Raw genomic sequence first — 26,636 nt, 5'->3', positions numbered from 1 at the left:
GGATGATCGACTGAATCCCTCCCCACAGTCTGAGCAGGAAGGATGATTGAGTGAATCCCTTGCTCCACTTCTTAAATATCCAGACAGAGACAGCAAAACTAGCGTGTTGTGTTTGAGATTCCCGGCGACAAATTCCTTCTCGTTTTTAACCTGTGGAAAGATTTACAAAATCCATCAAAGGGTTTAGGACAACATTTCAGATGAGATTACTCGAGTTACCAAGGTTTGATTTGGTATCACACGGTTACAGTGAGGTTCAACCCAAGTTGGACAGAGAAATCATCTCCTGACTGGGCAGAGTGCTGGCATCTGGAATGACCATCAATTCCCTGATGCTCTTCGTGTCTCTATAAGAATGGGGCATTTCTGCCGTCTCCAATCTGTGCCTTGGTTCAGTTTGACTCTCTCCATTGGTATTATTCCCTGTTCCTGCTGAGCAGTATGGGTGCCTGGCCCCACAGTAACTGAAACAGTCTCACACAAATTGTCTTTGTGGATGTGCATCAGGGATTTTCTTTTATGTATTATTAACTTAAGGTGCTACAGTTTTAACACCATATAAAAAAATTCGTGCTGAGATGAATGGTTGGTCGGCACAGCTGTTAAAAGGGGTTAGAGTGAATTTTTGTAATATTTCAGGTTCTTGTAGAAAAGTACAACACAGAAACAGGTCCTTTGGGCCATCTAGTCTGTGCTGAACTATTTAAATTGCCCCTCCCACACCCCTACCATCCAGGTACCTACACAAACCTCTTAAATGTTGAAATCGAGCTCGCATGCACCACTTGTGCTGGCTGCTCATTCCAAACCAAGATGACCATCTGCATGAAGAAGTTTCCCCTCATGTTCCCCTCAACATTTCACCTTTCACCCTTGACCCCTGGCCACTGGTTGAAGTCCCACCCAATCTCAGTGGAGAAAGCCAGCTTGCATTGACACTATCTGTGCCCCTCTACCACAATCAAATCTCACCTCAATCTTCTACATTCCAGAGAATAAAGTCCTGACCTGTTCAGTCTTTCCTTATAACCCAAGTCCTCCAAACTTGGCAACATCCTTGTGAATTTTCTCTGAAATCTTTGAATCTCTTTTAAATCTTTCCTGTAGGTAGGTGACCAAAACATCACACAATACTCCAAATTAGGCCTCTTTTACAAGTCAACATAATATCCATCTATCGTCAGTATTTGGTTCTTGAAAGCCAATGGGGTAAAATCTTTCTTTCCGTCACTATCTAACTGTGATACCACTTTCAGTGAATTAAGGACTTGTATTCCCCGGTCCCTTTCTTCTACAACACTCCTCCGTGCCCGACCAGTCACTGTGAAAGACCTCCCTTGGTATGTCAGACTAAAGTGCAACAACTCACACTGGTCTGCATTAAATTCCCTTTTCCATTTCTCAAACCATTTTCCCAGCTGGTCCAAATCACACTGCAAGCCATGATAGTCTTCCTCGCTGTCCACTGCACCACCAGGCTTGGTGGTCATAAATCTGCTAATCCAGTTAACCACACTATCATCCAGATTACTGATCTAGATGACAAACCACAACAGATCCAGCACTGATCCCTGTGGCAACCACTAGACACAGGCCTCCAGTCACAGAGGCAACCATCTGCTACCACACTCTGGCTTCTGACAAAGACAGTGTCTCATCCAATTTACTGTCTCATCTAGAATGCTGAGTGACTGAACCTTCTTGACCAACCTCCCATATGAGACTTTGTCAAGTGCCTTGCTAACATCCATGTAGACAACATCCACTGCCTTATCTTCATCCACTATCCTGATAACTTCCTCGAGAGACTCTATAAGATTGGTTAGACATGACCTATCCTGCGCAAAGCCATGTTGCCTATTCTTAATCATTCCACATCTATCCAAATACTTATATTTCCGGTTCCTGCTCATACGTTCCAGTAACTATCCCACTATTCACTACTAGTCACCACTCCGTGGGTTTGGAGATTTCCCTTGAATTTCATAGAATGATAGAAATCTATAGCACATTACAGACCCTTTGGCCCACAGTGCTGTGCCGACTATGTAACTTACTCTAGAAGCTGCCTGGAGTTTCCCTAGCGCATAGTCCTCTATTTTTCTGAGCTCCATGTAACTATCTAAGAGAGTGTTAAAAGTCCCTGTTGTATCCGCCTCGACAACCGCTGCTGGCATTGCATTCGACACATCCAACACTCTCTGTGTAAAAAAACTACCCCTGACATCCCCTCGGCATATATTTCCAAGCACCTTAAAACTATGCCCCATCCTGTTAGCCATCTTAACGCTGGGAAAAAATCCTCTGGCTATCCACACACTCAATGCCCCTCATCATCTTATACACCTAAAAAAGGCTCTAAACATAAACAAGGAAATTATACATTGCTCTGAGGATTTGTCAGAAGTAAACACAATTATGAGGGTATAGATAGGGTAAATGCAAGCAGCTTTTTCCACTGAGGTTGGGTGGGACGACAACCAGAGGTCATGGGTAAGTGGGGAAGGTGAAAATTTAATGGGAACATTTGGAAAAGTTCTTTGCTGAAATGGTCGTGAGAGTGCAGAATGAGATGTCAGCACTAGTGGAGAATATGAGCTCGATTTCACCATTAAGAGAAGTTTGACAGGTACCTGGATGGTAGGGGTACGGAGGGTGATGATCCCAGTGCAGGTAGTTGCATTAGAGAGATTAAATGTTTTTGGCATTGACTAAATGGGCCAAATAGCCTGTTTCTGTACTGAACTTCTCCATGTTTCTGTACTGAACTTCTCCATGTTTCTGTGACAGAGAAGCTGGCCAAACTTGTTTGGAAGAGAAAAGGTTGGAGTGACAACAGAGCAACAATGGCTGGAGTTTCTGGGAGCAATTTGAGAGCTGAGTGATCGATACATCCCAAAGACGTGGAAGCATTGGAAAGGCAGCAGGGCACAACCGTGGGTTAAATGAGAAACCAAAACCAACATAAAAACAGAGGAGAGGGCAAACAAAAGAGCAAAGGACCATAAGGAAGCTTTTAGAATCCAACAGAAGACAACTAAAGGAAAGTCAGATGAGTTCGGGAGTGGAATTATGAAATGGTTGTCATTAATGAGTTTTGGTTGCACCCAACAGTCCGCGGCATTTAGAGGAACGAGATATCCAGGGCCTCATTATCTCTTGAAAACCAAGATTCCCTGCACTAGTTACCATTCAACTTTTATTTTGTCAGACACATACAAACTCTACACCCTTAAAATTTCTTTCTGAAGAACTCCCACTTACCAAGTTCTCCTTTGCTAAAGAACATCCTGTCCCAATCCACACTTGTCAAATCCTTGCAAATATCATAAAAATTGGCCTTTCTCCAATTTAGAATCTCAAGAGAGGTCCAGGCCTCTGCTTTTCTGTATTTACTTGGAATCTCATGATCAGTAGATACAAAGTGTTCCCATACACTAATTTCTGTCACTCGCCCTAGATCACTTACCAATAGCTTATTGCACACTTCTACATCGGGAATTTTACATACTGATTAAGGTAGATTTGATAAGCCCTACCCCATCTAGTCCTTTTACAGCCTAGGATTCCAGTCAATAAATGGAAAGTTAAAATCATTCACTTTATCAACCTTTGTTTCTTGGCATAGTCCGCAATCTCTCTACAGATTTGTTCCTTGAAATCCCTCAGACTGTTGGGCGCAAGCAAGTCCAAGTAATGGCTACAATATCGTAATTTCATGTCCTGAGGTCTGAATGACATCTGTTTGGTGTCAAAAAAAGAACCTTGCCCTCAATGTCACTGAAACAAAGGAGCTGGCTGTAGACTACAGGAGAAATGGAGACAGGCTGACCCAGGATCTGGGGTTGAGAGGGTGAACAGCTTTAAGTTCCCTGGAACACACAACACCGAGGATCTCACCTGGTCTGTACATACTGGCTGTGTGGTGAAAAAGGCACAACAGCACCACTTTCACCGCAGGCGGTTCAGGAAGTGTGGGATGGGGCCCCAAATACTAACAACTTTCCACAGGGGCACAATTGAGAGCATCCTGACTGGCTGCATCACTGCCTGGTATGGGTGCTGTACTTCACTCAGTTGCAGGACTCTGCAGAGAGTGGTGCGGACAGCCCAGCGCATATGTAGATGTGAACTTCTCACTATTCAGGACATTGACAAAAACAGGTGTGTAAAAAGGGCCACTGTGTAAAAAGGATCATTGGGGACCAGAGTCACCCCAACCACAAACTGTTCCAGCTGCTACCATCTGGGAAACGGTACCACAGCCTGAAAGCCCGGATCAAAAGGCCCAGGGACAGCTTCTTCCACCAGGCCCTCTGATTGATTAATTCATGCTGATACAATTGTACTTTTATTTATCCTGACTGTCCTGTTGTATATACTATTTATTATAAACTATTATAAATTTCACATTGCACATTTAGACAGAGACGTAACATAAAGATTTCTACAACTCATGTATGAAGAATGTAAGTAATAAAGTCAATTCGATTCAATTCACCCTCTCCACTATCTGCTGTGTCATTCACCCACCCCACAGGGGAGCACTAGCAAGCCTTGCCACTAGGATATTCATCCCTTTCTACTTCTGTTCCACTAACTAACAAATCCCCTATCACCCCTTTGACTTTCCTCTGCCAGGTAATTCCCCCCAACAGTTTCTAAAGTGTCCACCTGTTGTTGTGTGGGATAGCAACAAGAGTACTCGGCGATGGTTATTTAACCTCATTCCCCTTCCTGACCCTCACCCAGTTTCCTGCGTCCTGCACCCTGGGTACAACTCACCTCTCTGCTCGTCATACCTATCACACCCTCTGACGCTTGGATGATGCGGAATTCATCCATTTCCAGCTCCAACTCCTTAAAGTGCAGCTGGATATACACCTTCTACGTGAGGGCGTCAGGGACACTGGAGGTCTCCCTGCCTTCCCACCAATGTCCCCTCCAATTTGTAATGACCAGTGTGTGCAAAAACCTTGTACTGTACAATTTTTACCCAGTGACAACAACATGTGCAAACTGAATTTTATATAGAGAGGTATTCATTTCAACAGCGAGCAAGTCACTGTCAGTAAGAACTTTAATCTCCTCTGGTTGAGTCTTGATTGAGTTCATCTGCACTCTCACACAACCTATGTAATAGGTTAATGAAGGATTTACTCGCCACAGCTTTTGCAAACCACCTATTTGTGATTTTCTTGCTAAATGATGCTTTCAATTTCAGATTTCCAAATATCACTCCTCTTCTTCCCACTTGAAAATTCTCCAGCAACTCTTGCATCACCACAACACACACAGTATTGTACATAAATATTTCCCCTGAAGTCTCACCCAGGTGACTGACAGTGGTGAACTCAGTGATGGTAATGCCAAGGAATACTGCCTTTAAGGGCAGTAGTCTGTCTCCCTGGAGTCTGGCACATTTGTGATGTGAAAGCTACTTGTTGGCCAGGGCAAAGGTGTTTGATATCATTATGTAGCCAGACAGAATTGGTGGAAGCATGTTTTCACCCATCCTGATAAATCCCCAGGGTATGGCCAGGAGCTCCCTCGGACCCTGTGGGAGGCAAGAGCAGAAATTGTAGGGGCCCCAGCAGAGATAATTAAGTCATCTTTAGTAACGGGGTGGTAATAGAGGATTGGCGAATAACCGAAGTTGCTTTGCTTCTTCACATAGAACAGAGATATCTACAGCACATTACAGGCTCTTTGGCCCACAATCCTGTGCCGACCATGTAACCTACTCTAGAAACTGCCTAGAATTTCCCTCGCACACAGCCCTCTATTTTTCTATGCTCCATGTACCTATCCAAGAGGCTGTTAAAAGACCCCATTGTATCTGCCTTGACAAACGCTGCTGGCATACATTCCACGCACCCACCACTATCTGTGTAAAAAAAACCTTACCCCTGACATTGCCTCGGTATCTATTTCCAAGCACCTTAAAACTATGCCCCCTTGTGTTAACCATTTCAGCCCTGGGAAAAAAACCTCTGGTTATCCACACGATCAATACCCCTCATCATCATATGCACCTAAAAAAGGCTCCAAACATACACAAAGAAATTATACATTGAATTGACGACTTGTTAAAAGCATATAGTACCATGAGAGTATAGAAAGGGCAAATGCAAGCAAGAGCTGAGTGATCAATATATCCCAAGGAAGTGAAAACATTGAGGACACAACAGTGGCTGGAATGAGAAGCCAGAGCCAACATAAAAGTCAAACAGAGGGCAAACAAAAGAGCAAAAACTATTTGGAAGGTTTTAGAACCTAACAGAAGATGACAACAAAAAAGTCGGATGCGCTCAGTGTGTGGAATTGTGATTTGTAGTCATTAATGGATCTCAGTAGCACCCAACAGTCTGAGGCATTTAGAGGAACAAAATATCCGGGGCTTCAATTTCTCTTGAAAATCAAGGTTCCCTGGACCAGTTACCTTTCAACTTTTACTTTGGCAGGCACATACAAGCTCTATATCCCCAAAATTTCACTTCTGAACAAGTCCCATTTACCAAGTACTCCATTGCCAGGAAACAGCCTGTCCCAAACCACACTTGTCAGATCCTTTCTGATACCATCAAAATTGACCTTTCTCCAATTTAGAATCTCAACCCGTGGTCCAGACCTCTCTTTTTCCATCTTTACTTTGAATCTCATGGTATGATGTTTAATAAATTCTGTCACCAGCAGCCCTGGATCATTTCCTAACAGCTTATTGCACACTTCTACGTCGGGAATTCTACGTACTGATTAAGGGCACATTTGACAAACTTTACTCCATCTAGTCCTTTTACAGTATGGGAGTCCCAGTCAATATATGGAAAGTTAAAATCACTTACTGGAACAACCTTTGTTTCTTGGCATGGTCTGCAATCTCTCTACAAATATCTCTAAATCCCTCAGACTGTTGTGTGTAAACAAGCCCCAATAACGGCCACAATATCATAATTCCCTTTCCTGAGCTCATCTGGCTTTCCTCCGATGCTTCTTGCATTGTGATATACACAGCTCAGCACATTCATCGCACCACGCTCAGCCATTTGATTGCTGACTCTGTCTGAGGTCTGAACAACATCTGACTGGTGTCAAGAAAACAAACTCCCCCTCATTGTCACAAAAACAAAGGAGCTGATTGTGGACGACAGGAGGAATGGAGACACTCTAACCCCTCTTGACATCAATGGATCTGGGGTTGAGAGGGTGAACAGCTTTAAGTTCCTCAGCATAAACGTCACCAGGCATCTCAGATTGTCTGTACATACCGGCTGTGTTGTGAAAAGAGCACAGCAGCATCTCTTTCACCTCAGATGGCTGAAGAAGTTCGGGATGGGGCCTGAAATCCTAAGGACTTTCTACAGAGCATCCTGACTGGCTGCATCACTGCCTGGTATGGGAACTGTACTTCCCCTAATCTCAGGAACCTGCAGAGAGTGGTGCAGACAGCCCAGTTCATCTGTAGATGTGAACTTCCCACTATTCAGGACATTTACAGAGACAGGTGCGGAAAAAGGGCCCAAAAGATATTGGGGACCCAATTCACCACAACCACTAACTGTTCCTGCTGCTACCATCCAGGAAACGGTACCACAGCAAAAAGACCAACAGGCTCCGGGACATCATCTTCTATCAGGCTATCAGACTGATTAATTCATGCTGATACAATTGCATATCTATGTTATACTGACTGTTCTATGCACAAACTATTTATTATAAATTACTATAAATTACACCACACATTTAGATGGAGATGTAACATAAAGACTTCTACTCCTCATTTACATGAAGGATGTATGTAAGAAAGCCAATTCAATTCAATTCACCCTCTCCACTATCTGTCCTGTCATTCTAGCTCCCATTCCCCCTACAATTCATTTTAACCACATCAGCACCCCCCTCCACCACACTTGCTCTCGCAGCCGTACCACTAGGATATTAGTCCCCTTCCTGTTCTGTTCCCCTAACTAATGAATCCCCTATCACTCCTTTGACTTTCCTCTGCCAGGTAATCCCCCCTAATACTTTCTAAAGTATTCCACCTGTTGTTGTGTGGGATGGCCACAAGAGTACTTTGTGATGCTATTTAACCTAATTTCCCTTCCTGACTGTCACCCAGTTCCCTGTGTCCTGTACCTTGTGTGTAACTCACCTCTCTTCCTGTCATATCTATCACCCCCTCCAACTCCTGGATAATCTAGAATTCAACCATTTCCAGTTCCAACTCCTTAAAGTGCCGGGTTACAAGCTGCAGTTGGATGCACATCTTGTAGGTGAGGGCATCAGGGACACTGGAAGTCTCCCCTCCTTCCCACCAACGTCCCCTCTAATTTGTAATGACAAGTGTGCACATAAATCATGTACCGTGTATTTTTTTTACACCAGTTTCTGTGTTGTACATAAATATTTCCCCTGAACCCTCTCCAGATGACAGACGGTGATGAACTCTGTGATGGCAATGACAATGAATATGAAGGGAAGGGCAGTAGTCTGTCTCACTGGAGTCTGGCACATTTCTGACGTGAAAGTTACTTGTTGCCCAGGGCAAAGGTGTCTGATATAATCATGTACCCAGAGCGAATGGGTCAAAACATGTTCTCGCCTGTAGAAAAGTTCAGAACAAAAGGAGGTGGAACAAACAACACACACACAAAATGCTGAGGAACTCAGCAGGCCGGGCAGCATCTATGGAAAAGAGTACTATTGCTGAATTCCTCCGGCATTTTGTGTGTGTTGCTTGGATTTCCAGCATCTGCAGATTTCCTCTTCTTTGTGATGGGAGGTAGAACAAAGGTGATTTTCTCAACTGCTGATGTAAAAGATTTTGTTCCCTTTCTCCGAGTTCCTAATCCTTGCATTTAGATAGCTGGAGCTCAGCTCTGTCTGAGAGATCCATCGGTTCCCATTCCCTCATCAGCCGGGAGCTCCCCGGGGCCCGTGTACGGATCGTGGGGCTGAGAGAGAGGGAAGAGGGCAGGACTGTCCCGGGATTGTTGGCCACGGTCTCCGGATTTCACAGGAATCGCTCTGAAGTCGGTGTTTAAGATAAAAACACGGAGAATCGCTCTTACCTGTAGCCGACATTTTCAAGGCCTTCTGTGTACTGCGCGCATGTGTGATACTCGGGGACGTCCTCAGCCTGACGCCTGCGCATTTCATCGGCGCTTCAGCGCCGGCAGAATTCTTAACGCATGGCCCTATGGGTAATCACGATGCCATTAAACATTTCTGCAAGCACCGGTTCAATGTCTGTACCTCATTTTTTTCGTGTGTATAGAAAAATCTGCAGCTGTTTTAACGCAGAAAACGGTTTCCATAAGCAATATACTCAATATCAATGTGTATCTAAGTAAAATGCAGTTATAAAACACAGGAGATTCTGCAGTTGCTGGGAATACAGAGACGCACACATACAAAATGCTGGAGGAACTCTGCAGTTCAAGCAGCAACTAGGCAGCGGAGTACACAGGCTTGGCATGCTGAAGGGGCTCGGTCTAAACGTTGCCTTTTTATGCCTCTCCACAATTGCTGCCTGACTGTTGATTGCCACCAGTATTTTGCAGAAATTAACCACCTTTTTTTTCGATCAACCAGTTTCCAAATGTTTCTAATCTTTCTTTTGCTGCCACATCCTGCTGGTCTGATTCCTCTTCCTCCTCTTTGCAGCCCTAAAGTCTGACTCAATCTGGCAGCTCTTTGGTTTCTGACTCTACACCATCGAAGATTCACTCGCTAATCTGCTGTCAGACTTTAGAGGTGCATTGTGTTAGGAGACCGCAGGTTCGTTTACTGTGAGTGTCCCTTTAATTGCCTGAGTGAGGTGGGTCTGTGACGTGAAACACCAACGGAGGGAGAGAGAGAAGGGGAGGGGAGGGGAAGGGAGGAGAGGTGGAGGACAGGAGGGGAGGAGGGGAGAAGGGGAGAGATAGAGGAGGAGGGGAGGGGGGAGGAGGTGAAGGGGAGAGGGGGAGGGGAGGAATGGAGAATGGAGAGGGGGGAGAGAACGTCAAAATCACAGTGGGTTTATCGTCTTATTCAAACCGGAGAAAATCATGCAGGTGTATAAGGTCATGAGAGGCATTGGTCGTGTGGATAGACAGAGGCTTTCCCCAGGGCTGAAACGGCTAACACGCGGGGGAATAGGTTTAAGCTACTTAGAAGTAGGTACAGAGGAGATGTCAGAGCTAAGTTTTGTTTAAGCAAAGAGCGGTGTGTGTGTGGAATGCACTGCCAGCGACGGTAGTTGAGGCGGATACAATAGGGTCTTTTAAGAGGCTCTTAGATAGGTACGCAGAGCTTAGGAAAATTGGTGGCTATGCGGTATGGTAATACTAGGCAGTTTCTAGAGTATGTTGCATGGTCGGCACAACCATGTGGGCTAAACGTATCTGTAATGTGCTACAGATTTCTATGATTCTATGAAATTCAGTGGAAATCCTTCCTCCCACAGAGTAGTGACTAGTTGCAACCTGTCATTTCAGGGTGAGTGAGAAGGGAATGGCCGGGGTAGATTTTGATATTCTGATATGGAACAGAAACATCGGCAGGGACTTCTCTAGTGAGAAACGGAATTTGATACAGAAGTGATTTATCTGTCACAGATCCACAATATTAAACGCCAGTCTAGTTTAAGGCTAACATCAGCAGAACAGACTCCTCCAATGCTAAGTGACCAGGGTTCAGTCCTGGGTGCGATGAGCAGCCGCAAGAACTGCAGAATCTGACAGTAACGGTCCCTCATGAACCTGCAGCTGCCTTCAGTCACCGTGATGGTGAAACATTTAACACGGAGCTGATTTGAACTTCCTCCCTGATGTGAAGTTGCTGGTGTTGCAGCAGCTGGGATGAGTGAGTAAAACTCTTTGCTCACTCCGGACAGAAATGTGGCCTCTATTTACTGTGAACTCACCGGAGCATCACAAGGTGGGTTAACTGAATGAGTCTCTTCGCACACACGGAGCAAGTGAACGGCCGCTTCCCAGTGGGAAGCTGTTGGTGTATCTGCGAAGGCCGACTGAATCCCTTCCAAAATGAGAGCCAGTGAAGACGTCACAGTGCTCTGAACGTCATGGCGATGTATCCAATCAGATCACGGACATGGACACGTGTTCGAGCTCTCCTTGTAGCGAGTGGGGCGCTGTCTTCTCCAGCATCTCCGCCTCCACATTCAAGAATCGGTGGCATTCAAGCGCTGGTGAACTGACAGATACAGCAGAGTGAGTGTCGCTTTAAGTGCCTGAGGGAGGCGCGGCTGTGACGTCACAAACGCGCTGCAGCAGAGACAGAGAGACAGAGGGGAGGGGAGAGAGGGAGGAGAGGGAGGGGGAGAGAGAGAGTGAGGGAGAGAGCGAGAGGGAGAGGAAGAGAGTGAGAGTGAGAGTGACTTCAGCTTGTCACTGCTACGCCCAAAAGATTGGGTTGATCATCGGCACGCAGTGCACAACGGATGTCTGGCTGTCACTTCGTATAATCCATATGTGTGGATTTGTTGGAGTGTCCTGTGGTATCACTTTTGTTGGGCCTTGCCTGGAATCCGGGTGTTCTGTGGTCACCACTTGAAGACGATATTCCTGTGACTGTCACCTGGTGATCTTTCTAAGTGGATTTCGGAACTAATCGACGGATAAGATCTTCGGCGACTGTTTTCTCGTTTACCCAGCGTGGAATGTGTGTGGAATTCTTCGTAATTGCCTTCTCTCTACGTGTTCGTGAGGATTTACAAATCTCTCCTCTCACTCACTTATTCCGTGGATTACTGAACTTTTCCAATTTACCATCTGAAGACTTTTAGCATTGTATCCCAAGGTTGATAGTTTAGGAGCTATATATACGCATAACACAGTTAATTGCTGTATTTTTCGTTCAATCTTTTAGATTTGGAGTAGATACTAATGAAGAGAGTGTTTTTACCATCGAAACCAGACTCCATGAGTGATCTGTTGCTGCTGGTAGGTAACAATTGCAACAACCCAGCTGTCTGAGGCACAATCCTTTAAAATTCTTGAAAATGACCCAAAACATTGAAAAGAGCGGGGAAGAAGGAGTTTAACCAACTTCGTCCGGAGCCCTGAACAACGTCACAACCACCGTGAGCTCATCCTCTTGTTCAGCCTGGAGAAAATCATGGAGGAAATTCATGCAGGTGTATAAGATGATGAGAGGCATTGGTACCGTGGATAGCCAGAGGCTTTTTCCCAGGGCAGAAACGGCTAACACCAGGGGGAATAGGTTTAATCTGCTTGGAAGTAGGTACAGAGGAGATGTCAGAGCTACGATTTTTAAGCAAAGAGTGGTGTGTGTGTGGAATGCACCGCCAGCGACGGTGGTAGAGGCGGATACAATAGGGTCTTTTAATAGATACATGGAGCTATGCGGGAGGGTAATTCTAAGCAATTTCTAGAGTAAGTTACATAGTCGGCAGAACATTGCGGGCCAAAGCGTCTGTAATGTGTCGTAGATTTCTATGATTCTATGAAATTCAAGAGAAATCTCCTATCCCACGGAGTGGTAACTAGTTGCAGCCTGTCATCTCAGCGAGAGTGAGAGAGGAACGGCAGGGGTAGATTTTGATATACTGATATGGAACAGAAACACTGCCGGAGCCAGATGGGCCGAGTGGCCTTTCTAGTGTACATTGTGAAGTCAATTCAATTCAATTCACCCTCTCCACTATCTGTTCTGTCATTCTGGCTCCCATTTCCCCAGCAACTTATTTTAACCACCACACTCTCCACCCACACTAGCACTAGCAAGCCTTACCACTAGGATATCAGTCCCCTCCTGTTCTGTTCCCCTAACTAATGAATTCACTATCACCCCTTTGACTTTTCTCTGTCAGGTAATCTATCCTCCCCACCCCAACAGTTTCTAAAGTGTTCCACCTGTTGTTGTGTGGGATAACAACAAGAGTTCTCTGTGATGGCTATTTAACTTTATTCCGCTTCCTGACTCTCGCCCAGTTTTCTGTGTCCTGCACCTTGTGTGTAACTCACCTTTCTTCATGTCATATCTATCTCCTGCTCCAACTCCTGGATGATCCGGAATTCATCCATTTCCAGTTCCAACTCCTTAAAGTGCAGGGTTACAAGCTGCAGCTGGATGCACACCTTGTAGGTGGGGGCATAAGGGACACTGGAGGTCTCCCCAATTTCCCACAATGTCCCCTCTAATTTGTAATGACCAGTGTGCACATAAATCATGTACCGTGCATTTTTTTACCCAGTGACATGTGCACAGTGAATTTTATACAGAGAGGTAATCATTTTCACAGCGAGCAAATCACTGTCGATAAATACTTTGATATCCCCCGGGTTTGATGGAATTCATCTGCACTCTCACACACACTATGTAGCAGGCCTGTAACGAGTAATGAAGAATCATCTCACCAGAGCTTTTGCACATTGTTCATATGTGGTTTGCTTGCTAAATTATGCTTTAAAAAGTCAGGTTTGCAAAGATTACTCCAAGTCTTTCCACTTGCAAATTCTCCAGCACCTCTTGCATTGTCACAATAGACAATAGACAATAGGTGCAGAAGTAGACCATTCGGCCCCTCGAGTCTGCACCGCCATTCTGAGATCATGGCTGATCATTCACTATCAATCAACCAGTCCCTGCCTTGTCCCCATATCCCTTGATTCCCCTATCCATCAGATATCTATCTAGCTCCTTCTTGAAATCATCCAGAGAATTGGCCTCCACCGTCTTTCGAGGCAGTGCATTCCAGACCCCCACAACTCTCTGGGAGAAGAAGTTTTTCCTTAACTCTGTCCTAAATGACCTACCCCTAATTCTCAAACCATGCCCTCTGGTATTGGACTGTCCCAGCATCTGGAACATATTTCCTGCCTCTATCTTGTCCAATCCCTTAATAATCTTATATGTTTCAATCAGATCCCCTCTCAATCTCCTCAATTCCAGCGTGTACCAGCCCAATCTCTCCAATCTCTCTGCGTAAAACAGCCCTGCCATCCCAGGAATCAACCTAGTGAATCTACGCTGCACTTCCTCAATTGCCAGAATGTCCTTCCTTAAACCTGGAGACCAAAACTGTACACAATATTCCAGGTGTGGTCTCACTAGGGCCCTGTACAAATGAAAAAGGACATCCTTGCTCTTGTACTCAATTCCCCTTGTAATAAAGGCCAACATTCCATTTGCCCTCTTCACTGCCTGTTGCACTTGCTCATTCACCTTCATTGACTGACAAACTAGGACTCCTAGGTCTCTTTGCATTTCTCCCTTACCTAACTCTACACCATTCAGACAATACTCTGCCCTCTTGTTCCTGCTTCCAAAGTGGATAACTTCACATTTATTCACATTGAATGACATCTGCCAAGTATCTGCCCACTCACACAGCCTATCCAAGTCTCCCTGCATTCTCCTAACGTCCTCTTCGCATGTCACACTGCCACCCAGTTTAGTATCGTCAGCAAACTTGCTGATATAGTTTTCAATGCCCTCATCTAAATTGTTGACATAAATCGTAAAGAGCTGTGGTCCCAATACAGAGCCCTGTGGTACCCCACTTGTCACCTCCAGCCAGTCCGAGAAACACCCATTCACTGCTACCCTTTGCTTTCTATCTGCCAACCAGTTTTCTATCCATGTTGAAACCCTGCCCCCAATGCCATGAGCTCTGATTTTACTCACCAATCTCCTATGTGGCATCTTATCGAATGCCTTCTGAAAATCTAGGTACACAACATCCACTGGCTTACCCTCGTCTAACATCCTTGTTACACCCTCAAAAAACTCCAACAGATTAGTCAAGCATGATTTGCCTTTGGAAAACCCATGCTGGCTCAGCCTAATCCTATTACTGCCATCAAGATGTGCCACTATTTCGTCTTTAATAATGGACTCAAGCATCTTCCCCACGACTGACGTTAGGCTAACAGGGCGATAGTTCTCCGTTTTCTCCTTCCCTCCCTTCTTGAAAAGTGGGATAACATTAGCCACTCTCCAATCTTCAGGAACTGATCCTGAATCTAAGGAACATTGGAAAATGATTACCAATGCATCCACAATTTCCTGAGCCACCTCTTTCAGAACCCTCGGATGCAGACCATCTGGACCCGGGGATTTATTAACCTTCAGTCCTACCAGTCTACTCATCACAGTTTCTTTCCTAATGTCAATCTGCCTCAATTCCTCTGATATCTTATGACCCTGGCCCATCCATACATCTGGGAGATTTCTTGTGTCCTCCCTGGTGAAGATAGATCTAAAGTACGCATTAAATTCTGTTGCCATTTCCCTGTTTCCCATAACAATTTCTCCTAATTCATTCTTCAATACACACAGGTAATACCAGTTTCTATATTGGACATAAATATTTCCCCTGAACCCTCCTGAGGAATTGAGGATATATAAACAAAAAACCTATGTAACCTATGTAACCTCTGGCTAAAAGAATAATTGTGACTGAATAGGAATATTTGAACCGAAGTAAACACTGTCTTCAGTGGTTAGCTCAGCCAGGCTCATTGCCAGTTCTCTGTGGCTTGCAGAGAGGCACACTGAGAGCTGATAACATTGTATACTGTACCGTTGTTAGATACCATTATACATTCTACCCTCATTTGAGTAAGGGGCAGAGGACTCACTGATAAGGACAGGAATGAACATCTGTTTGTAATTAAGTCAGGGCTTTGCAAAGGGAATAAGGACTGGACAGTACATCCATCCATAATTAAAACCTCAATATAACAAACTCTGTTATCTAAGTAATTAAGATTTGCACCAACAAACTTGGTGGGCATACCAGTTCAAATAACATCTTGAAATAGTGATGCATGGGGTGTACTATGTATAAATATACGGCTGTAACCTAAGTCAGTCGACTTGTCAGATAGTGGCAGTGCTTACGTGCCTTCCCTTTCACAACTGGGGCTCAAACTCCTGCAGAAGAATGTGCAATAAACTGTGGTGTCAATAAGAAGCTTGTATCTCGAGTTTTATTCAGATTCAGCTTTAACATTTGGCATCACAAACAGGATCTCTATCTACAGAGCACTGAGCAGACGGGCTGAGTAAGCAGCTGAACCACTCTGGGGACTGTGGGGACTGACCGGGAGCCCAATAGGTATTTTACATTTGCCGCTCACTGTTAGTTCCTTTGGATGTATGGTGCCTTGCCCAAGGCTGGTCACATACCTTGACAGGATCGGGAAAAAAATCTGTCAGGAGACTAGTATAAGGTAGGCAAAATTTTTACTAAGTGGGCAGGAGGCAGTATTGGATAAAGTTTACTAAGTGGCCAGGAAGCAGACATGTCAGGTAAATTCATCAATTGAGCAGGAGGTGCCTGCTGGGTAAATTTATCAGATTGTTAATTGAGCAGGAGGCCTTGTGCCTGATAAATTAGTTAGAGATAATCGGTCAATTGCAGTCGATTGATACGAGTGTGCCAGCAGCAGCCCGACACAATTTTGTGTGAGAGTTTTCCGGACGAGGAAAAAGATTTTCAAATGTTTAGTATAGCACTGAGTAAGAAATTGGGGAACAAAATGTGGCCACGGACTGAGGGGGGTGGGGGAAGCCTGGGTTATTACCTCATTAGAACAAGCAGTAAATCTGATATGGAAAAAGAACTGAGGAATGAAGTGGAAATCATTGAAAAGGGAATGGAAGGAAAAGGCAGATGTAAAATGGAAGTCTGCCAGCTATGCCACTGATGGCTTACTGGCTTCAGAATTGGACTTTGAGGCGAGAGGTCTTGAGTTCGAATCCAGCCGACTCCCTTGCACACTTTCATCCGTGCTGGGTTAGAGCTGGTGATCTCTTAAACAAAACAATTCACCCAGCAGAAGGCAATGGCAAACTACTGCTGTAACTTGCCTTGTACATGATTTCCCAACACCGCACAGCGGCGTGGAAGGAAATCCTCGGCTAACTGGAAAAAGTTCCGGATGTGACATACGTTTAAAGTGGAACAGTATATTATCAGCAAGTTGGAGAAATAATGGAATGGGATAGAGGTATGTACTGCAGAAGGAATGCCAAAGGTTGGGAGCCGCTAAAAGCGGAGCGTGAATGGGTGGATGTGATTTGTGGCCTGCTACGGCAGTTTCACAGGAGACCAAGCCTTTAAACTGGAGGGACAAATACCCATTATTAATGACTTACTGCTCCAATGCTTACCAACTAAGTTAGCCAACATTATTAAGACAAATAATATGGATTGGCCTGACAATGACCGAAATCGAATGTGACGAGCTTCGACATATTTTTGGGACCCGACTTTCGAATCCCGATCAACCCCGAAGGGAACTAATATTCTCCTGTTTGATTCTTACTAAGAGAGAGAGGGGGGCAGAACTATTTGACTATGCAGCATGTTTACACTTGTTCGCAGCTTGTGTTTATATAGCTCACAGTTTGTTTTATTTAAGCAAGGACAGTCACAAACACAGTCAGCCGGAGAGAAAGAAAGAAGATGGAAGGTTCGAAACAAAGGACCTAGTGGCCAAAGGCCACTATTTGGACTCTACTATGCCCACAATGTGGGTTGACTATTGATCCAGCGTGTACTGAATGTGTGATTGTCACTTTGATCCACTGGAGTGGATCTGTTGGCTTGGGAGTATCCTGTGAGGACCACTTGTGCTAACCCTTGCCTGGGTGTGGTAATTCACTTGAAGAGGTACCCTTGTGACCAATCACTGTTGGTGATAATTCGTATAATCCATATGGGGATGTTGTTGGAGTATCTCGCGGCTACCACTTTTGTTAACCCTTAGCCGGATTCGGGTGTGTTATGTGGTAACCACTTGTGAGAAGGGATATTCTGTGGAAATCACTGTCGGTAATACTTTGTGTGTTGGATCTGGATTGGGAGTACCTTGTGGAATCTACCTGTGTGTCAACCCTTGCTTGTGTGGTAGTTCCTTCTGAAGACAGTACGCCTGTGATAAGCTGCTTCTGGCGATAATTTGTATGTAGATTTAGAACGACGACGGATAGAACCTACAGCGACTGTTAACCTGTCATTTATTCCATGGCTGAACTGAACTTTCATAGTTCACCATCTCAAGACTTTAAGCTTGGTATTCCCTGAGCTCAAAGGTTTGGGAGTTATATTTACACGTATGTGTACTCATAACACTTTTGAACTTTTGATTATTTTGCTTAATTTGTTATATTATAAGTAGATACGAATAAAGAGAGTGGTTTTAACATCAAAACCAGACTCCAGGTGTGGTCTATAGCTGCTGGTTCATTTAAACCAATTGGGTACGTAACGGTGCTGCTCGTGTTTATGTCTTTAAGAGGGCTCACCCCAGCACCCGGGGGCCCTCATGTTAACACCTTTCTGTCTCTCTGTCACACCTATGCCAAGCAGGTAGAACCAGAGGCCTGCTGGGTTTGTGCTGAAATTCCTCGGTATGGTAAAAGTATGATTCAAATGTCAGTAATCCTGCTCAACTAGAGTGAGGAACTATCTGCCTGGGCTTTTTCAAATAACACCCGGGGAAGAGAGTGAGGAACTGTTGTCCAGTCTGTGATGACCGTGGCTGTCAGTGTTTTGAGGGATGGTGTCTCAGGGCCCCACCAAGCAGAACTTCCTACGCTGGGAAACATGCATCCTGGCCATATCTGCAGGAGCCCAGCAGCCGAGAGGAATAACTGAGACTGAGCGATTTTTGATGATAGTTTTTCTCTCCTATAGCGTAGCCAGAAATTCATGAGAGATAATCAATTTGGCTATAAGAACTTCAGGAGCTGGCCACAATGCTGCAGGGGCCCTGTGACAGAAACACAGGCCCAAGTAACAGAAACATCCATTGAAATGATTGCAATCTGGCAAACAGTCGTACAGAATCGTACGACTTTAGATTTTATCCTAGCTGAGAAAGGGGGAACCTGTGCTATTATTGACACAGAATGCAGCACCTATATCCCTGATGAGTCTACTAACGTTACATCCCTCTCCAAGCACACTGTCAAGGAGACTGACAGCATCAAGAAAGTAGGGCAGGATTTACACGGGTTCACCGAAGGGTTGAAATGGTGATCTTCAAAGGCCTGTAAGGTAATATGTGGGGCATAGTCCTAATCCTATGTCCTAAAAGTTGTACATATCATTGTTATAATTACTGATGTATGTTGTTTTTCCCCACTGAGAAGTCAATGCTGTACTCAGTTGTTTTCTCTGTAAAAAAGTTACTGCTTTGTTGATCATGTAATGATCTAAAGAAGGGAATGATAAAGTATGTAAAAGGGTTAACACTTCGTTAATCTATAACAGCCTGTTTTTCTGAAAGAAACTGCTGATGATCAACAGATGTACTAAGCCATGCTGAGCCATATTTCTTCTTGAGGGTAGCTAGCTACGGTTTCAGGATGCTTATCTCCTTGTGCACTCATGTGTAGAGATAGGACAGCTTCTGTCTGTTCTGTGTGTGTGAGCCATTATGACTATTTTGTAATTTGTCTTTAGGGGCTGTCATAGTAAATAACTTTGGCTCCATCCAGTCTTGTGTGGGGGAGTATCTGGACAGATAAATTTATTGTGTAAGGGGAATTGGTGGATAGGGTGGTAGCATTCACAGTCTGTTCCTGTCTGAGTGACTAACTGAGTACGCCCCGGGTGCTTGGAACAAAGAGTTTGTACCATACGGTCTCTGAGTGACTTTATCTGGATTCAACTTCCACAGAATGGGAGTGGTTTTAAAGGGCTGGGCTGCTGGAAGCACATCACCAGACCGGGAGTGATTGCAACTGGGTCTGACAGAAGCATAACTGGTTCTTCTGGGGACATTCAGTCTCACTCCAGCTATTTCCTACCTTCCCTTGTACAGGTATGTAATGTCCAAAGGACATGTTTTTGAGTAAATGAGACTCACCAAACTTTCTCCTGACTGAATCACTGGGAAATCCGAGTCTCTTGATGCAGAGTTGTTCTCTCCAGTTGCTGTTCTCAGTCCTCGGGCCAATTCACTTGTTGCTGTTCTCTCGTCTTCAGCTGTGGTTTGCTTCCAGTTGGGGTTTTTCTTCAAATAAACTTCTCACCGCAGGTCTAACTTTAACCAGAGAGATAATGAAGTATGTTAACATTAAAAAGGAGAACCAAACATTTCTGCTCAATGTTACTAAGAACAAAACTCACTGAAATTTAAACATTGAAGGCAGATATAATGATCGCAGTGAACAATTTATTGTCCCTCACACATCACAAAACGATATGGGACAAGGAGGAGCCATCATACAGTCAGGAACAGAATTATGTGATTTGATCCATCTGGTCTGCCCCACCATTTACCATGGCTGATTTTTATTCCAACACCATATTCCTGCCTTCCTCCTGTAACCCTGAGCTACTCACCAATCATGAATATATTACTTTGTGTCATAAATATACAAAATGGCAGCCTCAACCAACCTCTGCAGCAACAAATTCCACAGATCAGACATCTTCTGGCCAAAAAATTCTTCTCATCTCAGTTTTAAAGGGAAGCATCTTTTTTCTGAGACCGTGCTGTCAGATCACAGACTCTACTTCTGATGGAAACATCCTCTCCATGTCCACTGTATCCAGGCTTTTCAGCATTCTGTGTGTTTACTTATCCATACATCCCTCCCACAACTCCCCAATGTCCCTCTGAACTCCATTGAGCACAGGTCCAGAACCATCAAATGCTCCTCATACATAACAATGATTATTCCTGAGATTATTTTTGGAAACCATGTTTACAAGCAGCAATTGTACTGAACACATTTCCAGGAATAAGAGATAAATTGATACCAGGATAATTTACAGAGTAAGTTGAGATTTCTCTATTGTTCTACTAGCACAGAATGAGCCATTTCCATTTCCAGGTTAATTTCTGGAAATATAAACCATTCCAAGGTAAATGTAATAAAAAGAAACTAGAATTATCAGAAATTCTCAGTAGGTAAGGAACAGCTTTGGGAGAGGAACAAACTTTACAATTCAGGGTAATAATGTTTTGTCAGAATGACCAAGCATTTTCAGTTTTTATTGCAGATCTCCAGCAACTTGAGATTCTGCCTGATTTCCACCGAGTGACAGACAGATGACAGTGAAAGGGGGATTTCGAAGCATAGTTTGAACACCAAACTCAGGGTCTATCTCTACTGTTGTAAACACGGAACAGCCCATTTACTCACAGCCTCTCCCTGTGAGGATGGAATGGGAACACATCCTCTCCTCAGACTGGCAGTCATTGCTTCCAAAGGAACTCCAGAAAGAAACATCTGATCCCAGACGAGAAATACTCGATCAACACCTCACAAGCCCAAACAGCTCAATCCCCGGGTCCACTTTCCCTGGATCAAAAACTATGATATCCCAGGACCCAACCTCACAGAGTCACACAGCTTAATCTGCCACTCACCGACCCTGAGAGTCTCACACATTGTCCCCACATCTCACACTGGGTAGTGCAATCCAGGATTTCCCCACAACCAATGTCCAGCTGCTCGAAGAAGGACATCCATCCAGCCCCATCTGTAGAAGCACTAAGCAAAGTCAAAGCCAAAACACCAGCAGTTCCATTTCCCTGGAATGCTGATCACAGGACTAGAGCCCAAGCACCAACTCTCCCAGAACTCTTTGCTGACTGTAATATGATGAAGTGTGTCAGGCAGTCACAGTTCACAAAATAGGACTCCACACCAATGCACAACAGAACTGGCACCTGATGAGCCTCTGGCTTTCCAGCTGACAAAAACTGATTCTGGAAACAACTCAGCAAGGCCGAAGGTGTAAAAGAATACTTCACAATGAAGCCAAGAATGATTGCCGATATATATCACTAAAGAGGTGTGACACAGGGTGGACCAAGGTTGACCCAGATAGTTGATGCATGTCACTGACGTTGGTGGGAGAGAGACTGGACAGAGGTTGAACAAGATGGGCAGGGAATGAGCAGATGGAATGAGGTGGAGAAGAAATCAAGGACGATCAATTATGGTTCTCCAGCAATACATAGATACTGAATTAATAGTACTCACTACTGTATAAAGGATCTTAAAATGACAAAGTTAGAACAAAACAACAAGAACTTTGCCATATATACTTTGAACCCTCACCAAATTTTTATCAACACACCATAGAAAGTTTCCCATTCAGACACTTCATGCTTTTCATGGTAACTGCTCTGCCCGTGACTGTGAGGAACAGCAGAGACCTTTGGACCCAGATCAGCACATCACAGAAACCATTCTCACACTGGACTTTCCAGTCCCTCAGGAAAGCAGGTAGTGAAATCAAAGATCCCCACAACCTGGTACATTCTCCTTCCTCACCCACCCCAGTCCGGGAGAAGACACCAGCCAAAAAGCTCAAAGACAAATGCGAGGAGGCTCAGGAAGTGAGACAAGTTGGGGGAAGTTAACGGGACTCAGTGGCCAACATCAGATTCCCCAACACAACATGGAGGAAGCATCACCTCACATACGGGGACTCTGACCGCACACCACATGATCTTGAGTCACAAACCAGAGGGCGGGGTAGATCTGTGTTAAACAGCCTCATGTGACCTGTTGGTGGGTCTCCCATTTCAACTCTGTGGAAATAAAGTGCCTGGGCTCCTGGTTTAGATCGTTCAATGCAGATTAAGTGACATCTACATATTTTTGAAGAGCCCAGATAATAGGAAAATAAATGAGTAATTGGCCCTCAGTTCAGCACTCACGGCTAACATTGGATCTCCCCTCTCGGGATCGGTCTCAATACTCACTGATGGGAAAACGATATCTTCGGCCCGCAGACTGTGATCTGATCCCTGGCTTCCTTACCCAGGAGGGGAGGACCCTTTCCCAATCCCGCAGACGATCCGCTTCAGCACTGAGCAGAAAGGAAAACACCACCCAACCGGAGGCAGTGAGCATGCGCGAAGAGTTAGTTACATCTGTGGATAAATGGGAGGGGCAAACAGGATCACGTGACTGGTGGGGTCTCCTCCCCCCCCCCCCAGGCAGAGAGTTCAGCTACCCACCACTTCTGTGGAAAGAGACAAACTTGCCGCTCACATCTCCTCTCACCTTAAATGTATTAGACATTTCAACCCCCAGGAAAAATATATTATCTGTCCACACAGATTCATAATCAGGTTTATTATCACTGGCGTGTGGTGTAAACTTTGTTAACTTTGCAGCAGCATTTCAATGCAAGACATAATATAGACGAAAAAGAAAACACAAAATAAAATAATAAGAATTACAGTATATGTATATCTGGGACCATTACATCGTGATTGTTATAAATGACTTGCATGAGGAAGTGAAGCGATGTGTTAGTAAATTTGCTTTTGACACAAATGTTGGGGGTGTTGTGGATAGTGTGGAGGGCTGTCAGAGGTCACAGTAGGATACCGAAAGGATGCAAAACTGGGCTGAGAAGTTGCAAATGGATTTCAATCTGGATAAGTTTGAAGTTGTTCAATTTATTAGGTCAAACATGATGGCAGAATATAGCATTAATGGTAAGCCTCTTCACAGTGTGGAGGATCAGCGGGATCTTGGGGTCTGAGTCCAGAGGACACTCAAACCTACTATGCAGGTTGACTCTGTGGTTAAGACGACAAACGGTGCATTGACCTTTATTAATCGTGGAATTGAGTTTAGGAGCCGAGAGGTTTTGTTGCAGCTATATAGGACCCTGGTCACACTCCACTGTGCTCACTACAGGAAGAATGTGGAAACCTTAGAAAGGGTGCAGAGGCACGTTACAAGGATGTTGCCTGGATTGGGGAGCATACCTTATGAGAATAGGTTGAGTGAACTCGGCCTTTTCTCCTTGGAGCGACAGAGGATGAGAGGTGACCTGATAGAAGTTTATAAGTTTATGAGAGGCATTGATCATGTGGATAGTCAGAGGCCTTTTCCCAGCGCTGAACTGGTTACCACAAGAGGGCACAGGTTTAAGGTGCTGGGGAGTACGTACAGAGGAGATATCAGGGGTGAGTTTTTTTTTTGGTCAGAGATTGGTGGAGAGTGGTGTAATGGGCTGCCGGCAATGTTTATGGAGGTGGGCATAATAGGGTCTTTTCGGAGATTTTTGGATAGGTACCTGGCGGCACTGGAGAAAAACTAACTTAGAAAAATAGAGGGCAATGGGTAACTATAGTAATTTCTAAGGTAGGGACATGTCAGCACGACTTTGTGGGCCAAAGGGCCTGTACTGTTCTGTAGGTTTCTATTATTCTATGAATAAATTAAAAATCATGCAAAAAGCAGAAATACTATATATTTATATTGAGGTTGTGTTCAAGGGTTCAATGTCCATTTGGCTATCAGATGGCAGAGGGGAAGAAACTGTTCCTGTATCACTGAGAGAGTGCCTTCAGGCTTCTGTACCTCCCTCTCTGATGGTAACTTTGAGAAAAGGGCAGCCCTGGGTGCTGGAGTTCGTTAATAATGGACGCTGCCTTTCTGAGACACTGCTTCTAATCCTTTGGTAATCTTATAAACGTCTATTCAGTCTCATCCCAGCCGGCACGTCGCCAGAGAAAACAACTCAAGTTTGTCCAACCTCTCGTTATAGCTCATGCCCTCTATTCCAGGCAGTGTCCTGGTAAACCTCTTCTGCGCCCTCTCCAAAGCCCCGACATGCTTCAGAGAACGAGAGCGACCACAACTGTATGAAACACTCCAGATGTGGCCTAATTAATCTTATAAAGCTGCAACACAACTTCCAGACTTTTGAACACAATGATAAAGAGAACCACACCATTTGCCTTCTTAATCTGTGCAGATCAATCTGTGCGGTCGCTTTCAGGGACTCCAAGATCCCTCTGATCATCAACACTATTCAGTGTCTTGCATTTAACAGTGTACTCTCTCTTTACATTCCACCGACCGAGCTGCGAAGATGATCATCAATAATCAAATCTCACTGAGATTTCTCAGGTCCTGTTGAATTTATTGCCAAGTGTACAAGTACGGGAAGGTACAGGTACAGAGAAACACCGACTTGTAGCAGCATCACAGGAAAGTACATTCAGATAACACACGGAACACAAATTATACGATTCTCTGTCAGTAACAGTATAGAAATATGTTTACGTCATCCTGCTAATAGGACCCGAACAACAGGGGCTGAGCGGCAGCTCATCTCAGAGACCTTGTGAGACCTTCACACCGAACCGACCCCGGCAGATTCTGTGAAGGAAGCGAGGCGAGGCCGCCAGTCCGGGAAAGTTCATCCCCTCCCCCTTCAGGATTCACCGATCACCTTCTGTTTCTCTCTCCCTTCCCCACCCCCACCTTTTATTCTCCAATCCTGCCGAAGGGTTTCGGCCGGTTATGTCGACTGTACTCTTTTCTTAGATGCTGCCCGGCCTGCTGAGTTCCTCCAGCATTTTGTGCGCGTTGCTCGCAATTCCAGCAACTGCAGAATTTCTTAGTTTTTCAGGAAAGTTAACTCACTACCCACCGTCAGAACTCCCCGATCGGACCGGCTTCAATACTCACCGAAGGAAAATTGTTGGTGTTGCCCCGCAGAGAATAATCCGTCTCCGGCTCCCCGTCCAAGGGGGCGAGAACCCACTCCCCATCCCGATCTCACCACCGACCCGGTTTCACAAAGAACGAAAAAAACAGCACTGCCAAGCCCGGGAATGTGAGCATGCGCAATGTGCTAATTGCGTCATAAGGCGGTGGGCGGGGCCTCGGAAACAAACCCGAAGATGCTTCCGATCTGCGGTAAAACGGGATCACGTGACGAGTGGAGGGTCTCTCAAGTCACCCGTTGACTGTTCCTCGCCCTTCACACCCTGCCCTTCCCACCGCCGCATTTCCCACATTATTTTATTATTTCCCTATATTATTTCCAAATTTAAACCAGATACGTATTTAGTTTTTCCCACCATATCTTCCCCGGTCCCGTTCCCTCCAGCCCCAAGTCACAGAGCGTTCAGAGTTAGAGTTTCGATTCCCATCCCAGTCAGAAACTGAATTCAGACCCAAACCGGAAATGTGCAGGTTTCATTTAAATCAGTCTATGTCAGTAAACAATAATTTCTATTCACATTCCTCCGGCCTCACTGATCAGGAACACTGAATCATTAAGTGAGAAACAGCAGCAGGAGGCCATTCAGCCCTTCTAATCATCAACAAAATAGCGGCTGCTCTCCCTTCTTAGCCATAAACTTCTGCCCGATCCTCTTTTCCTCGATTCCCCTCGGTCTCCACACATCTGCTTTTCTCTGTTTTATGTGAGGACGATCACTGAGTCTTCACCACCCTCTGTGGTGGGGATTTACAAACATTCACCACCCTCAGAGTGGAGACATTTCCCCTCATCTCAGTCCCGGACAGTCCATCCATGTTTCAGAGACTGGGATCCCTGGTTCAACCGGTAATGATGTTGTGCATTTCAATGTGTTCACCTTTCAGTCCTCGCTTCTCTAAATGAAAGGGTTATCGCATTTGATCTTTCTTCATATGATGACCCCACCACTCCAGGGATTAGTCTGGTGAATCTTCATTGCACGCTTTATAGCAAATACTCTCTAACCTCTTTGTTAATCCTCTGTGGAATTAATTTCCATCTTCTGCAGCACCGTGATGGTCCAACCACTTACTTCCCACCCTTGTCACTATTTCCACCTTCCACCTCCCCCCCCTCACCTGGATCCACCTCTCACTCCCCAGCTCTTGCC

The 26,636-nt window shown here is 44.9% G+C and overlaps 1 long non-coding RNA gene across 1 annotated transcript; it reads right to left on the bottom strand.

Moving 5' to 3' along the window:
• On the bottom strand, window positions 1–25,581 carry LOC132387790 (uncharacterized). Its single transcript, XR_009510013.1, has 4 exons — window positions 25,447–25,581; window positions 19,854–20,030; window positions 9,072–9,197; window positions 1–150 (listed from the first exon to the last, which is right to left on the bottom strand). It is a non-coding gene; the product is annotated as an uncharacterized LOC132387790 (long non-coding RNA).
• Between the last annotated feature and the right edge of the window lie 1,055 nt (window positions 25,582–26,636).

The sequence above is a fragment of the Hypanus sabinus genome, unplaced genomic scaffold (assembly GCF_030144855.1).
Source record: "Hypanus sabinus isolate sHypSab1 unplaced genomic scaffold, sHypSab1.hap1 scaffold_221, whole genome shotgun sequence".
NCBI lineage: Eukaryota > Metazoa > Chordata > Chondrichthyes > Myliobatiformes > Dasyatidae > Hypanus > Hypanus sabinus.
Note: the sequence above shows the minus strand (reverse complement) of the source record. Positions and strands in the feature narration are given on the sequence as shown.